Raw genomic sequence first — 15,780 nt, 5'->3', positions numbered from 1 at the left:
AAGAAGGTTTTTGTTTGTTTGTTTGTTTTTGTTTTTGTTTTTGTTTTTTTTACCAGGCAGAGTTAGAGAGACAGAGAGAAAGGTCTTCCTTCTGTTGGTTCACCCCACAAGTGGCCGCTATGGCTGGCACACCGCACTGATCCGAAGCCAGGAGCCAGGTGCTTCCTCCTGGTCTCCCATGGGGTGCAGGGCCCAAGCACTTGGGCCATCCTCCACTGCACTCCAGGGCCACAGCAGAGAGCTGGCCTGAAAGAAGAGCAAACGGAACTAGAACCCGGCGCCCATATGGGATGCCGGCAACGCAGGTGGAGAATTAGCCTAGTGAGCCGTGGCACCAGCCAGGAAAAAGGTTTTTCTAAAGACACAGTCCTTGTGATTCCCAGACAGTCAACTGTGGCTCGACCATCTCAGATTGCAAGAGTCAGCCCGAAAACTCTCCTCCCTCTCTGCGTCACACCCGGCGTGTGTGTTGGTCAGTGACTGACTTGAGCTCGGCTTTGGCAGAGGAGTCTGTGAGCACGGCTACCACCGGCAGCGTTCGTCAAGCGGGTGCCTTCCTGCTACGCTGGAAGCAGCTGCGGACACGGCAGAAGGCTCAGGGAGAGGACAAACACCGCCGTCCAACGTGACTCCTTCACACTGTCGGCAGAATGACCCTGACCGCGTGCTCACATCCGCACTGTCCTCTCCCCGGGGCCGCTGGGCTGGGGAGCAGGGTCTGGAAGCACTGACAGAACTGCTTTGCTGTGTTCTGCTAGTGACGCAGTTACAGAGCTTGGACGCCAGCAGAGGGAACGCGAGTCTTGTCTCCACTGAAGGCCTGTCAAAGAATCCGGTGGTCAGGCTTGAAACCACCAGTCCGTAAATCGCCAAGCAAATGCACACTACTTTTCAACTTGACCTTGCCCCTCAAAGCTCAGTGGGAAACATCTGCCCAACTTAGAAAATAAAATACATCCTTAAGTTCAGCTGGTAGACCCACTGTTGCTGTTATTTCGAAGAATAACAACAAAACAGGAAATTGTGGACTTCTTGTCTCTGTTCGAGGGTCTACTATGTATTCAAATAAAATGAAGGAATCTGAAATATTTACCTGAAACAAGGGTTGGCTCTAGAGATTATGTGACCTTTTAATTACTTCTTGCACCATCTTTCCAGTACCTTTAAATATCTTTCTTTCTTACATCACTAAAATCCACCTAGATTTGCTGGAGATAAACCATGCAGGGCCTGCAGGTTAGCTTTTTTTTTTTATGTTTAGCTTTTATTCCATAAGCTTGTGTTTTCCTGTTATGCAATCACTGGAAATTTTTGAGCCCTAGAATGAAATTAATGCATCATATATACCTTTATGGAAGCATGGATGGGTGGGAAGCATACTTGTAACCAGATAGTTAAGGGGTCATAGAAATACTGCAATAAGCCTCAATAAGAAATCCTGTGAGGCTCTTGGAGAATGAAACATTGAACATAGGTACCATGGAGCTGATTTCTAAGAAGCAGCTAAGATGCTTCGGGCTGATGGGGATAAAGAAGACAGACCAGAACATGCAGCAAATACACAGAACGCACAGGGTCATTGATGTTAGCACAGGTAGAATATGGAATAAAAGAAGGGACAAGGAGATAGGCTGAAGAGGTGGACTGGACCAAATCATGAACTTCATGTTTGCCCTCAAGTGAACTTGCACCTGTACATTGCAGAAGAGAAACAGTCATTGCAGATTCTCCTTTGGAAACTGGTAGTATGTTGTACAGGGATAAGTGGATTCAGAATTTGCTCCACTATAACATGATGTTTATTTTTCAAAGAGATCTCAAATTCTCCAAACTTGCTTTTCATAATAAGACTTGCTTTAAAACAAACAACACAAAACTGTTTCAATGAGAAAAGAAAATATGGACCAGAGCATTTTTAGCTGCACATGTATAGTTATAAAATCTAAAAAAAGGAAATTGTTGATTAAATACAGTCCTTGACTACATCTAGATTCCGCTTCAGAGTAAATATTTGTCTTGCTTTCAGCATAGGCCTCATATACTTCTCAGTTTATCTGCTGCTCTTAGGATGAACAAGACAAAATACTCAAGGCAGCCAGGGTTTGCATAACAGTTTTGTTTTCTTCTAAAAATTCATTATGAAGCCAATGTCTGTACATTGTATAGTGTACAATCTCTGTTACAAAAATATGCTATAAAGACATTGTCTCGAGTAGCCGTCTCAGGAAGTGAGGAGAGTGTCCTGTTAGGGGAAAGATGGACAGGATGAACCCAAACTGAAAAGCTGGCTTGAATTACCATACTTAGTCTGTGTCATAAAGTTTCCAGTTAAAGACTTGGTAGAGGATAGGGAATTGTTCTAATCCCTAAGGGTTTTGGAAAATAATGTTATTTCATCAACCCATGAACTGTTCTAAACTTTTCTGATTAGTTTTGTCAAAATGATAGCCATATATCTTGAGAAAAAAGAACAAAATAGTAATACTCTGAAAGGAAAGGGAAGGGGAATGGTTTAGTTCTGAATGTAAGGTTTTTGCAATAACTTACACACTAATTTTCATGTTTCTGCTTCCTTTTCAAACCTCCAGAAAATAAGCTTTCCTGTTTTCATACCTTGCATGTAATGTTTCACTTCTGACTTTATGAACTGACCCATTCCACCCTGAAAGACTGGTTACTTTTGTCCACTGGGAACTAAAGAATGTCCACCATATTCAGAATCATAACTCCCAAGTGTTTCCGAAGTCATGTCCTTGAAGGAGACAGTACAATTTAAACTTCACTTATCTTAGAACAAGTTCATGAATGTAAATAGAGCCTCCTAACTTGCCCGGTGGAGTTTTTGCTAGTTCTTTTGCAACTAACAGGAAGGCAGGAAGGGGGGCAGGGAGGGAGGGAAGGAGGGAAGGAGGGAGGGAAAACACCACATTTCAGATGTCTGTCATTACCCACAGTGCTTCTTTGCTGGCTGTAAGTTTGCTTATGTTTTGATTATTTTTTAAGGCAGGATCAGAGAAAAGTATAGTGTTAAGAATAAATTGCACAGGATAGATTTATCCAAAACATTCAAATGTTGAACAAATGAGAGGGGGGACAGAGAGCTCCAAAGGATATTTGCTAAACCAGCTTTTATTGTGAAAAACAAGCAGTGGAAAGAAATAGGATGTAAAGATTGTATGTGTTGATTTCAACTATGTTTCTTTGTATGGCTTCCAAAAATCTTTATAACGTGGCTGGACACTTACTGGTTTAGTTTGAAGTCATACATTATGAAGACTGATTTTTATATCAAAGAGAAAGAACATTTCACTAATGAACTCTAACGGAAACAGAAAATTTAGATTAGATTCTCCTTAACCATTTGAGTTTAATGATGTTATCGGATGTTCCACCGTAATTCCATCATAAGCATGGTACATGTTACTTCGCTGCCTTCACAACCATTGTCCAAACCATAAGTTGATTATCTTTTCACCTATGGGATATTTAAATTATTCCCCAAATGTTTCTTACTGTAAACAATGTTTCAAGAAACACAAATATTATTTTTCTGTATGTTGGATTACTTAATTTTTTTAAAAGATAAAAATGATTCAGAGAGAACAAGTTGACTTTAATTGGATAAAATGTAAATATTTTCTAAATGCCATTCCCCTTCTCAACTCAAAAAAATTTCTTTCTAATTCCCAGAACAAAATGCCAAAATTAGCTCCTCAAGTGACTTAAATACCCTTGGTTAACAACACCCTTCTGTTTCTCAGCTCTCTGGAAAGTTTGAAGTTAATCTACTTTTTGGCTAAACTTTCTTTTGCACAAATAGATAAAACCTTAAGGATCTGCCAGCAAGTTAAAGTTCCTGATCCTATAAGTCATATTTAGCTCTTCAGACTCTGTCCCAGATAAGTATCTTCATCAAGCAGTTAAGCACTTAGAATTCTCCTTCAGATTTTTGTGGACTGAGTGCCCTAGGAACTTGAGCTGCAGCCATGAACTACTCATTTTTAAAGGCTCATCTTGTATTTCTGTATCCATTTCACTCTCTTCTAGTGGTTCATTTGAAAGAGTTGTGTCAAAACCCAAGGGGGCACTGGCATTGTGGTACAATAGCTTAAACTGCAGCCTCCCATCCCTTCATCCCATAAGAGTGCCAGTTCGAGTCCTGGATACTCCAATTCCTTGATAATACAGCTTCCTGCTAATGCATCTGGGAAGGCAGCAGAAGATGACCCAAGTGCTTGAGGCCCTGTACCCATGTGGGAGACCCAGATAGTTTTACAGACTCCTGGCTTGAGCCAGGCCCACTTCAGACTATGGCAGTCATTTTGGGAGTGAACCAGCAGATGAAAGATTTGTCTCTCCCCTCTCTGTTACTCTGCCTTTCAAATAAATAAAAACAAATCTTTTTTAAAAATTTCAGGAGAATCAAGGTGGCATGTACCAATGCCATCTTGCTAATCAAAGTGATCAGTTTAAGTTCATAATTAATCATAATGATAGGATAAATAAGACTAGTGTCTGTTAATAATAACTGATAGAATTAAAAAAGAAAGATCCAACACGGGAAGCAGGATACACAGCAGACTCTTAGAATGGCAGATGTCCTAAACAGCACTCTGGCCTCAGATTCAGCCCTTAAGGCATTCAGATCTGCCTAAAAAGCCCATGAGAGTTTCGCAGGCATGGAAATCTGTGGCAAAAAAAAAAAAAATGACCTAAATGAAAGATCTCTGTGAGTGAGATCCCAGCAGAAAAAAACGGGCCATCAAAGAAGGCAGTACCTTTCTCTGAAGGGAGGAGAGAACTTCCACTTTGACTATGGCCTTGTCTAAATAAGATTGGAGTTGGTGAACTCAAGAGGCTTCCATAGCCTTGGCAGCTCATGACAAGAGCCTCAGGTGATTACTGACATCATAAATAAGAGTGCCAATTGCTAAATCAACAATGGGAGTCACTGTGCACCTTCTCCCCATGTAGAATCTCTGTCATAAGTATGTTGTACTATGCAAATTAACAGTAAAACTACTACTCGAATAGTACTCTATACTTTGTGTATCTGTGTTGGTTCCATCTGTTGAAATCTTTACTTAGTATATACTAAGTTGATCTTCTGTATATAAAGATACTTGAAAATGAATCTTGATGAAGAATGGGATAGGAGAGGGAGTGGGAGATGGGATGGTTGTGGGTGGGAGGGAGGTTATGGAGGGAAAAGGCACTATAATCCAAAAGTTGTATTTTGGAAATTTATATTTATTAAATAAAAGTTGAAAAAAAAGAAAAAAAGTTTTCAGGAGAAAAATTCCTAACATAGGTAATGAGAAAATGCCCTCAAGCCAGAAGAGAAAGATTAGCAAATTATGCAGCAGTAGTTTTACAAAGATATTGCCATTGCTTCGAGAACCTTCATCTTAAAGATACTTTACCCAACTAAATGGGTAATGTGAATTAACGCACATTTTGAAATGCACAGCACTTGGCAGCACTCCTGTGTGTGAACATGGAGCTTCTGGGCCTCAGGATGCTGTTGACAAATGGTAATTAATGTAATTGTGAACAGCTGTTGCTTAGCCTGTGCCTGTTCAAGTGAGGGGGCAGGATTCAGACAACCACCCTGCTAGAGGCGGGAAGGCAGGAGAGCTCTGCCAACACTCTCTACCCACTTGCCTCTAACTCCTGAATTTCATTACTGATTCTCACTGGGGTATATTAATGGAGGATCTACCCAAAATTGTACTGATTTTGTCTAAAGGAGGTTGATTTCTATTTTCACCAAAATTATTGTCCAAAAGTGTCGCTCCCCGTCTTCGTGGAGGAACGACACAGGACCCTGCGTTGTTCTTTCGTCTGCTCGGCCCTCCCCGGGTTTGCTGCTGGTTCTTCCCAGGTTGGCTACCGACCCTTCCACCTCCGTGGAAGGGTGGTTCCCCCTGCCACTTTCCCCACTTCCGCAGGGGAGCGGCACACCGCCGGCTGGCTCTCTCGGGGGCTGCACAGGTGTTCCTCTTAGGTGTTCCTTCAGATGGATGTTCCCCTTAGATGTTCCTGGTGCATGTTGTCTCTCTCCTCCTTTATAGTCCTCTTCCGCCAATCCCAACTCTGCTACCCACACGCCGAGTACGCTGCTCTCCTCCAATCAGGAGCAGGTCCTGCTGTTTATTGGTTGAACTGGAGGCAGCTGTGTAGAAGCTGTTTCTCCCTTCTCAGCGCCATATTGTGGGAGAGCAGATGCATAGAATAAGTCTTAATTCCAGTAACTTAGTCTAGTCCGAGTTGCTCCCCACACAAAAGCATAATGAGTTAATAAGTAATACAAGAGTACTTGAATAAGTTCATGGGAAATTAAATTTATTTTGGCATTTTTGAATCCATGCATATAAGGGATCTTCTAGAATATGTATTATGGGGTGGGCATTTGGCATAGCCATTAAGATGTCACATTTCAAGTGGGGTACCACATCTCCAGCAGGAGTGCCTGGGTTCAAGTTCTGGCTTTTCTCCTAATTCCAACTTCCTGCTAATGGACAAGTTAAGAGGCAATGGTAAAGGCTCAAGGAGTTGGGTCCCTACTACCCACGTGGGGTACCTGGATCAATTTCCTGTCTCCTGGCTTTGCCCTGGCCTGGCCCCAGCTGCTGCAGGCATTGAGGCACTGAACCAGCAAGGGAGATTCTCTCTCTCTCTCTCTCTCTCTCTCTCTCTCTGTGCTTCTCCATCTTTCAAATAAATAAAATAAAGCTTAAAGATATATTATGAGAAAACTGTGCCTTGATTTTAGAATTATACCAAAATAAACATGTTTTAATTCCGTTTTTCCATAAACTCCTGGAAGTGCCTCCATAGGTTCATATTGTGGCAGTTAGCTTTGTACTAAATCTTGGAGCTTAATTTCTTTTTTGCTCTCATGAAAGTTGATTGGCAGTCTTAGAACTTTATTATCTCTGACAGTTATGAAAAATATAATTACTAGGAGGGCTGAAATTAAAGCTGGTGGAGACTTGAGTCTCACATGGTTCTGGAATCACCTTGTGTGTTATTTTGGTCTCAACACATTTCTCTGTTGATTCTAATCAAACTCTGCCAATTATTCACTTAGCTTTCAAATTTGCAATTTCTGACCACAGCAATTTTATAGCCTGAATTTTTACATAGGTTATAAGGAATCACTTCCCTGGGGTTTTTTTCCTTGTTTGATTCTATACCTATTCTGTACTGATTTCTAAATTATTTTGCTTCTGTCTAATATCTACATTCAGCTATCTTGAATCACCACAAGTGGAAATACCGCTAAAGCGATAGATTAAAAATAAAATTGTTTGACTGAGGCTCTTTAAATGGAAGCCTACAAAGTTTATTTTAAATCTGCTTACATATATATGTACACGCACACACACACACACACACAGGGAGGCTTCCAAAAGTTCATAGAAAATTTGTATTACCTTTTAATTTCATTTCCCCCAAAATTTTTGAAGTACTCTTGTGTATGTGTGTGAACAGGTATATTAATACATGTTGGTCTCCTACATATGTAGCCTGTGTCCTAAAATATTAAGCAAACTAGATATATAGAATTACTTGTCTGCCATGTCACAGGGACTATCCTTAATGCAGGGAGATCCTGAGCTCCTGGCAGGACAAGAAACAGACAAAAATCTCTGCCTTTGTGGACCTTAGGTTTTAGTGATAGGAGACTAACAATGAGCAAAATAAGTAAGTGCATTAATAGAGCCCGTTACAACATAGAAAGCCTACTCTTGGAAATGCTCTGTTGTTTAAATTCCTAATTCGTTTGTGGTGGTAATTAGACACTGCTGGACTTGGTTTATTGTGATTTAAATGGAGAAATGTCACTGAGCGGGTGCCATGTCAGACAGTACTAAAGACAATGAGGGACTAAGCCAGGAGGAAATAGGGAGGAAAGACTTTCAGTAGGAAAAATGGCAGGCACAGTGAGTGTAAGGAACAGGAAGTATGTGTAAGAAACAGGAAGTGTGTGAGGAACAGGAAGTGTGAGGACAGGAAGTGTGTGAGGAACAGGAAGTGTGAGGAACAGGAAGTGTGTGAGGAACAGGAAGTGTGAGGAACAGGAACTGTGTGAGGAACAGGAAGTGTGTGAGGAACAGGAACTGTGTGAGGAACAGGAAGTGTGAGGAACAGGAACTGTGTGAGGACAGGAAGTGTGAGGAACAGGAACTGTGTGAGGAGCAGGAAGTGTGTGAGGAACAGGAACTGTGTGAGGAACAGGAAGTGTGTGAGAACAGGAAGTGTGTGAGGAACAGGAAGTGTGAGGGACAGGAAGTGTGTGAGGAACAGGAAGTGTGAGGAACAGGAACTGTGAGGAACAGGAAGTGTGAGGGACAGGAAGTGTGTGAGGAACAGGAAGTGTGAGGAACAGGAACTGTGTGAGGAACTGGAAGTGTGTGAGGAAAAGGAAGTGTGAGGAGCAGGAACTGTGTGAGAACAGGAAGTGTGTGAGGAACAGGAAGTGTGAGGAACAGGAACTGTGTGAGGAACTGGAAGTGTGTGAGGAACAGGAACTGTGTGAGGAACAGGAACTGTGTGAGGAACAGGAACTGTGAGGAACAGGAAGTGTGTGAGGAACAGGAAGTGTGTGAGGAACAGGAAGTGTGAGGAACAGGAACTGTGTGAGGAGCAGGAAGTGTGTGAGGAACAGGAACTGTGTGAGAACAGGAAGTGTGTGAGGAACAGGAAGTGTGAGGAACAGGAAGTGTGTGAGGAACAGGAAGTGTGAGGAACAGGAACTGTGTGAGGAACAGGAACTGTGTGAGGACAGGAAGTGTGAGGAACAGGAAGTGTGTGAGGAACAGGAACTGTGTGAGGAACAGGAAGTGTGAGGAACAGGAAGTGTGAGGAACAGGAACTGTGTGAAGAACAGGAACTGTGTGAGAACAGGAAGTGTGTGAGGAACAGGAAGAGTGTGAGGAACAGGAAGTGTGTGAGGAACAGGAACTGTGTGAGGAACAGGAAGTGTGAGGAACAGGAACTGTGTGAGGAACAGGAAGTGTGTGAGGAACAGGAAGTGTGAGGAATAGGAACTGTGTGAGGAACAGGAAGTGTGAGGAACAGGAACTGTGTGAGGAACAGGAACTGTGTGAGGACAGGAAGTGTGTGAGGAACAGGAACTGTGTGAGGAACAGGAAGTGTGAGGAACAGGAACTGTGTGAAGAACAGGAACTGTGTGAGAACAGGAAGTGTGTGAGGAACAGGAAGAGTGTGAGGAACAGGAAGTGTGTGAGGAACAGGAACTGTGTGAGGAACAGGAAGTGTGAGGAACAGGAACTGTGTGAGGAACAGGAAGTGTGTGAGGAACAGGAAGTGTGAGGAATAGGAACTGTGTGAGGAACAGGAAGTGTGAGGAACAGGAACTGTGTGAGGAACAGGAACTGTGTGAGGACAGGAAGTGTGTGAGGAACAGGAACTGTGTGAGGAACAGGAAGTGTGTGAGGAACAGGAAGTGTGAGGAACAGGAAGTGTGTGAGGAACAGGAACTGTGTGAGGAACAGGAAGTGTGTGAGGAACAGGAAGTGTGAGGAACAGGAACTGTGTGAGGAACAGGAACTGTGTGAGGAGCAGGAAGTGTGTGAGGAACAGGAAGTGTGAGGAACAGGAACTGTGTGAGGAGCAGGAAGTGTGTGAGGAACAGGAACTGTGTGAGGAACAGGAACTGTGTGAGAACAGGAAGTGTGTGAGGAACAGGAAGTGTGTGAGGAACAGGAAGTGTGAGGAACAGGAACTGTGTGAGGAGCAGGAAGTGTGTGAGGAACAGGAACTGTGTGAGGAACAGGAACTGTGTGAGAACAGGAAGTGTGTGAGGAACAGGAAGTGTGAGGAACAGGAAGTGTGTGAGGAACAGGAAGTGTGAGGAACAGGAACTGTGTGAGGAACAGGAACTGTGTGAGGACAGGAAGTGTGAGGAACAGGAAGTGTGTGAGGAACAGGAACTGTGTGAGGAACTGGAAGTGTGTGAGGAACAGGAAGTGTGAGGAACAGGAACTGTGTGAAGAACAGGAACTGTGTGAGAACAGGAAGTGTGTGAGGAACAGGAAGAGTGTGAGGAACAGGAAGTGTGTGAGGAATAGGAAGTGTGAGGAACAGGAACTGTGTGAGGAACAGGAAGTGTGTGAGGAACAGGAACTGTGTGAGGAACAGGAACTGTGTGAGGACAGGAAGTGTGTGAGGAACAGGAACTGTGTGAGGAACAGGAAGTGTGTGAGGAGCAGGAAGTGTGTGAGGAACAGGAACTGTGTGAGGAACAGGAACTGTGTGAGAACAGGAAGTGTGTGAGGAACAGGAAGTGTGAGGAACAGGAACTGTGTGAGGAACAGGAAGTGTGAGGAACAGGAACTGTGTGAGGAACAGGAACTGTGTGAGGACAGGAAGTGTGAGGAACAGGAAGTGTGTGAGGAACAGAAACTGTGTGAGGAACAGGAAGTGTGAGAACAGGAAGTGTGAGGAACAGGAAGTGTGTGAGGAACAGGAAGTGTGTGAGAACAGGAAGTGTGAGGAACAGGAAGTGTGAGGAACAGGAAGTGTGTGAGGAACAGGAAGTGTGTGAGGAACAGGAAGTGTGAGGAACAGGAACTGTGTGAGGAACAGGAAGTGTGTGAGGAACAGGAACTGTGTGAGGAACAGGAAGTGTGAGGAACAGGAACTGTGTGAGGACAGGAAGTGTGAGGAACAGGAACTGTGTGAGGAGCAGGAAGTGTGTGAGGAACAGGAACTGTGTGAGGAACAGGAAGTGTGTGAGAACAGGAAGTGTGTGAGGAACAGGAAGTGTGAGGGACAGGAAGTGTGTGAGGAACAGGAAGTGTGAGGAACAGGAACTGTGAGGAACAGGAAGTGTGAGGGACAGGAAGTGTGTGAGGAACAGGAAGTGTGAGGAACAGGAACTGTGTGAGGAACTGGAAGTGTGTGAGGAAAAGGAAGTGTGAGGAACAGGAACTGTGTGAGAACAGGAAGTGTGTGAGGAACAGGAAGTGTGAGGAACAGGAACTGTGTGAGGAACTGGAAGTGTGTGAGGACAGGAAGTGTGAGGAACAGGAAGTGTGTGAGGAACAGGAACTGTGTGAGGAACAGGAAGTGTGAGAACAGGAAGTGTGTGAGGACAGGAAGTGTGAGGAACAGGAAGTGTGTGAGGAACAGGAACTGTGTGAGGAACAGGAAGTGTGAGAACAGGAAGTGTGAGGAACAGGAAGTGTGTGAGGAACAGGAAGTGTGTGAGAACAGGAAGTGTGAGGAACAGGAAGTGTGAGGAACAGGAAGTGTGAAGAACTGGAAGTGTGAAGAACTGGAAGTGTGAGGAACAGGAAGTGTGAGGAACAGGAACTGTGTGAGGAACAGGAAGAGTGAGGAGCAGGAAGGAAAGTGCAACTGCATCTGGCAAAGATGGGAGGAGGCAAGTGATAGAGGATGCCTCATGGAATCAATCACCTGAGTGCCTGAGGATTCTCGATTTTAAAGAATGTCACAAGCCTCAGATCTTTGGGCAGCCAGGCAGATAGGGCCACCTATGTGGAAGATGCTCGTCAGTCTGTGACTGACACACAAGGACCAATGATGCATCTGTGGCTCAGCTAACTCCTGTTATCTGTGGATTTCCACTCATGTAGGGACTATAAAGATAAAGATACCAAAGATAAAGTAATATAAAGTACTGGAAAATAGACTGGAGCAGAGGGGAATAATCAGGCACTGGATTCATGACAGGGTTTGATGATGATGAGGGAACAGGACTAAGTTTTCATGGATCCTTGGTATTTGGAAAAGATGGTACAAAATAGAGCAGTTCTGTCAAAAATCACAGATCTGGTCAGCAGAGGATTTACGTTTCTTACTGTAGCATAGGTTAAGAGATTCTCCTACCATCCTAGTTGCCACTGCATTACTTCCACTTCCTAACACTGGGGGGCTGTTGCTGGACCACACAGCTCCTTTGTGCCAACTGGAGAAAACAGCCCCTTTAGAAGACCCCGTACTCCCATCTGTTTAAAAGTTGAGGTATATTAATTTTGTGACAGCAAGGTGCTTTACTGCCATCTGCCATAAAATGATATGGTTCAAATGCACTATGTCTACCATGGCAGTGCATCCCTTCATGTTGTGCACTGCACAAACTATATGACCATGTACAGTAGTCACCATTATAGGAAGAATTATGAATTAAGTCCAGATAGGAACTGTTTAATCTGAGGCTGCTCAAACTAGCAAAATCTCACAACAGTACTCATTGATTCCCTGACAAATCTATATTCTTGCATCACAAATATGCCTCTAGGCTGGTTGTATCCATCCAGACAGCTTCTGCAAACCTCTAGTTTATTTCTAACTTCATCCCTGAACATGTAACCAGTAAGTTATGCCCCACATTTTCTTCCTTCCAATTCATGATTCTCTCTTCCCTATCCTCTCCTCCTCTCTCAGGGGAAGAGTCCCCTCTACTGCTGTCTGCCACCCCTTTTATCTCCCCCAATTTCCACCAAAACAATTCTCTATTGATTCTTTTCATTTTGTTTTTTTTTTTTTTCCATTTTTCCCTTTGTGTCACCTCCATCCCCTAAAGTCAAAGACATCTCAGGCAACTTCAGATGCTAAAATAAACTTTCTGTCAGCCTCAATTTTCCTTCAAGATATCTTTACTATGTTGCTTTCTCTTCACTAAGGCACTTGTAGAAAAAAAATAATGTAAACTAATGTAATATTTCTTCATCTGAAAGTTAGGAGTTAAATGTTCATCTCACCTACATTCAAGTCTTTGATCTGATTTCAGGAGGCTAATAGATCCTCTAAAGCCATCTGTTTTCTCTCCAAGGGCATGTGGTGGGAATAAAGGGAATGTCATGTCCACTGACTCAGACACTAACGTGGCATTGCAATGAGGACCTGCTGGCAGCTATACCCTGGCTACTTATTAGGTTAGCCCTGGAAGCCTGGGATATGAAAAAAACAGTCATCTCTGCAAATAAGATTACATCAAGCTAGGAAGCTTCTGCACAGAAAATGAAAAACTCAACAAAGTAAAGAGCTAACTGACAGAATGGGAGAAAATATTTGTAAACTATACATCCGATAAAGGATTAATATCTGGAATATATAAGGAGCTTAAAAACTCTAAAACAATAAAAACAATCCAGTTAGCAAATTGGCAAAGGACATGAGAAGACATTTTTCAAAGGATGAAATATACATGGCCAACAGACACATGGAAAGATGCTCAGGATTATTAGCCATCAGGGAAATGCAAATATAAATCACAGTGAGGTTTTACGTCACTCCCAGTTAGACTAGCACAAAAATAAAAAAATAACAGATGCTGGTGAGGATGTAGAGGGAAAATTTCCCTCATATGCTGTTGGTGGGAATGTAAATTAGCACAACCATTATAGAAGACAGTATGGAGAGTCCTCAAAACTCTGAAAATTTGTCCACAATATGAGACAGCCATTCCACTTCTGGGAATTTACTTAAATGAAATGAAATCAGCATATGAAAGAATTTTCTGTAGCCCTATGTTTATAGCAGCTCAATAAACAATAGCTAAGACATGGAATCAACCTAGATATCCATCAACCCATAACTTGATAAAGAAAATGTGGTATATATACATGACGGAATAGTCATAAAAAAAGAATGAAACTCTGTCTTTCACAACAAAATGGATGCAACCAGAAACCAATATACTTAATGAAATAAGCCAATCCCAAAAAGATAAATATCATATGCTTTTGCTGTGGTAACAAATATACAGAGTACAAAAAAATGTATATGAGTGAAATTGACATTTTGAAATTTGATTATTGTTTATAGCCCTTGTCTATACTCCTGGGAAACAGTGGTCTTTCTTCACTCTAAACTGTTAAAATTAAGAGAAACAAAAAGAAAGGAACAAGGAGGGAAGATGGAAAATATTATGTGCTTAAAATTGTATATATGAAATACTTGAAATATGTTTTCTTTATATAAATTTAAAAATGAAAAAAGAGTCATTTCTGTAATCAGTTCAACATGAACTTGGAGGACCATATTCTGCCACTTAGTTATTCAGGGGTGTGTTTCCTGCTCTGAGCAGGGAGAGTTGCCCAACAGGCTCATAGACAACTTTGACAGCTTTAGAAATCATTTAGTCGAAAGCCTTTGGTTCTCCAGTTGCCCCAAGTGTCCAGTTTTCAGCCGCTTTATTCTTTGATTTCCTTATCAGTAGAATATAGAGTAAAAACACCTCCCTCAGAGAGCTATGCAATGGTTTAAATTAATTGAGACAGGAACATAAAGCATTTAGCACAGTGTTTGACACAAACAGCTTGAAACAGAGGTATTTATCACCAATCTACTGCTCCCTCAGTGACTTACAAGAAAAAAAAGAAGAGAACTCAACCCTAAGAGGCCAGCTCCCACAACCTTCCCATGATTCTGTGAGAAGGTGAAAACAACACCCTATGTATTACTGTACAAAACTGGTACATGATAGATGGCATAGTTCCGCCATGCTTGTCTTCAAAACACTCACAAAAAACAAGCTGATAGTATTATTAAATAAGTAAAATTATTGTTTGCCTTAGATTTCTCTTGTTACTAAACAAATTGTTCTGAGTACAGAGCTCACAAAAGAAGGGCATGTGCAACTGTTTAACTGCTCTGCATTGACTGGTGACATCTTTCCTCTTAGCCATGTCACATTTCATTGAATATTCAACGAACTCTTTGATCCCACGCTGGGATCCATGCCTAACCACAAAGCTAGAGTAATAAGGTTTTCTGATGTTTGAGATTGTTCTTGGCCAACATACCCATTTCATTTCCATTGTAATTTTAAACACATGGGATTTTATCATTGTTTACTGTATTTACTGTTGTTATTATTAATGTTATTTTAAACACACCAAGCAAATTACCTGAGGAATGAATAGAAAATAATCCCAGTTACTTTGGAGAAAATATCTAGAAATTGTTTCATGGGCATACATATAGGGAGTACTATATTTCAAATAAATGTAAATGTTTTGAAAACAGATTTTTAAGTTTTTAGAATATGAGAACACTGTTCAGTCCTAATAAAGACTACTCATTTGGTAAATAAATAATAAAAAATCCAGTGACAGGTGTTTGGCACAGTGGTTATAATGCTGCTTGGGGCACCCACATCCCATTTTGTGCCTGGGCTTGAACCCCAGCTCTGCTCCCCATTCCATCTTCCAGCTGATGTGTCCCTGGGAAGCAGCAGGTGATGGGGCCAACAGGTGTGCCTCTGCCACCCTGGGGGAGAGCTGGACTGAGCTCTGGGGGTCTGCTTCAGCGTGGTCCTGCTCTGGCTCTTGAGGACAGATGGAGAGTGAACCATCCAACGGATCATCTCAGTGTCTATACCTTTCAAATAAATAAATGCAATTTTTAAAAAATCCATTGAGAGTTGTTTACAGTTAAATTTATTTTCTACTCTTGGTTTAAAAATGTTATTGCAATCTAGTGCCTTCTCCCACCTTTCGGAAGGGCCACATTTAACACTAACTTAGCCAGGTTCTCTTTTCTTTCTATATCAAAGTCTCCAGAGAGGGTTCTGTCATCTTCCTTAGCCTCACTGGCAGAAACCAAACCAACGCAAAAAGAAACTCTCTCTTTGTGTTCCACTACATGGAAGTGAGTTATTCTCCCTTATAGTCTACATCTTGAGATAGCGTGGTACTGAGGTGCTGGTCGGCGGTAGCCTGGAGTTCCTCCTGCCGGGGCAGGCATGCCTGCGGGCTGGCAGTGCGTGGGCTAGCTGGC

The sequence above is a fragment of the Oryctolagus cuniculus genome, chromosome 9, assembly GCF_051225735.1.
Source record: "Oryctolagus cuniculus isolate XC-2025 breed Fujian yellow rabbit chromosome 9, ASM5122573v1, whole genome shotgun sequence".
Classification (NCBI taxonomy): Eukaryota; Metazoa; Chordata; class Mammalia; order Lagomorpha; family Leporidae; genus Oryctolagus; species Oryctolagus cuniculus.
Note: the sequence above shows the minus strand (reverse complement) of the source record.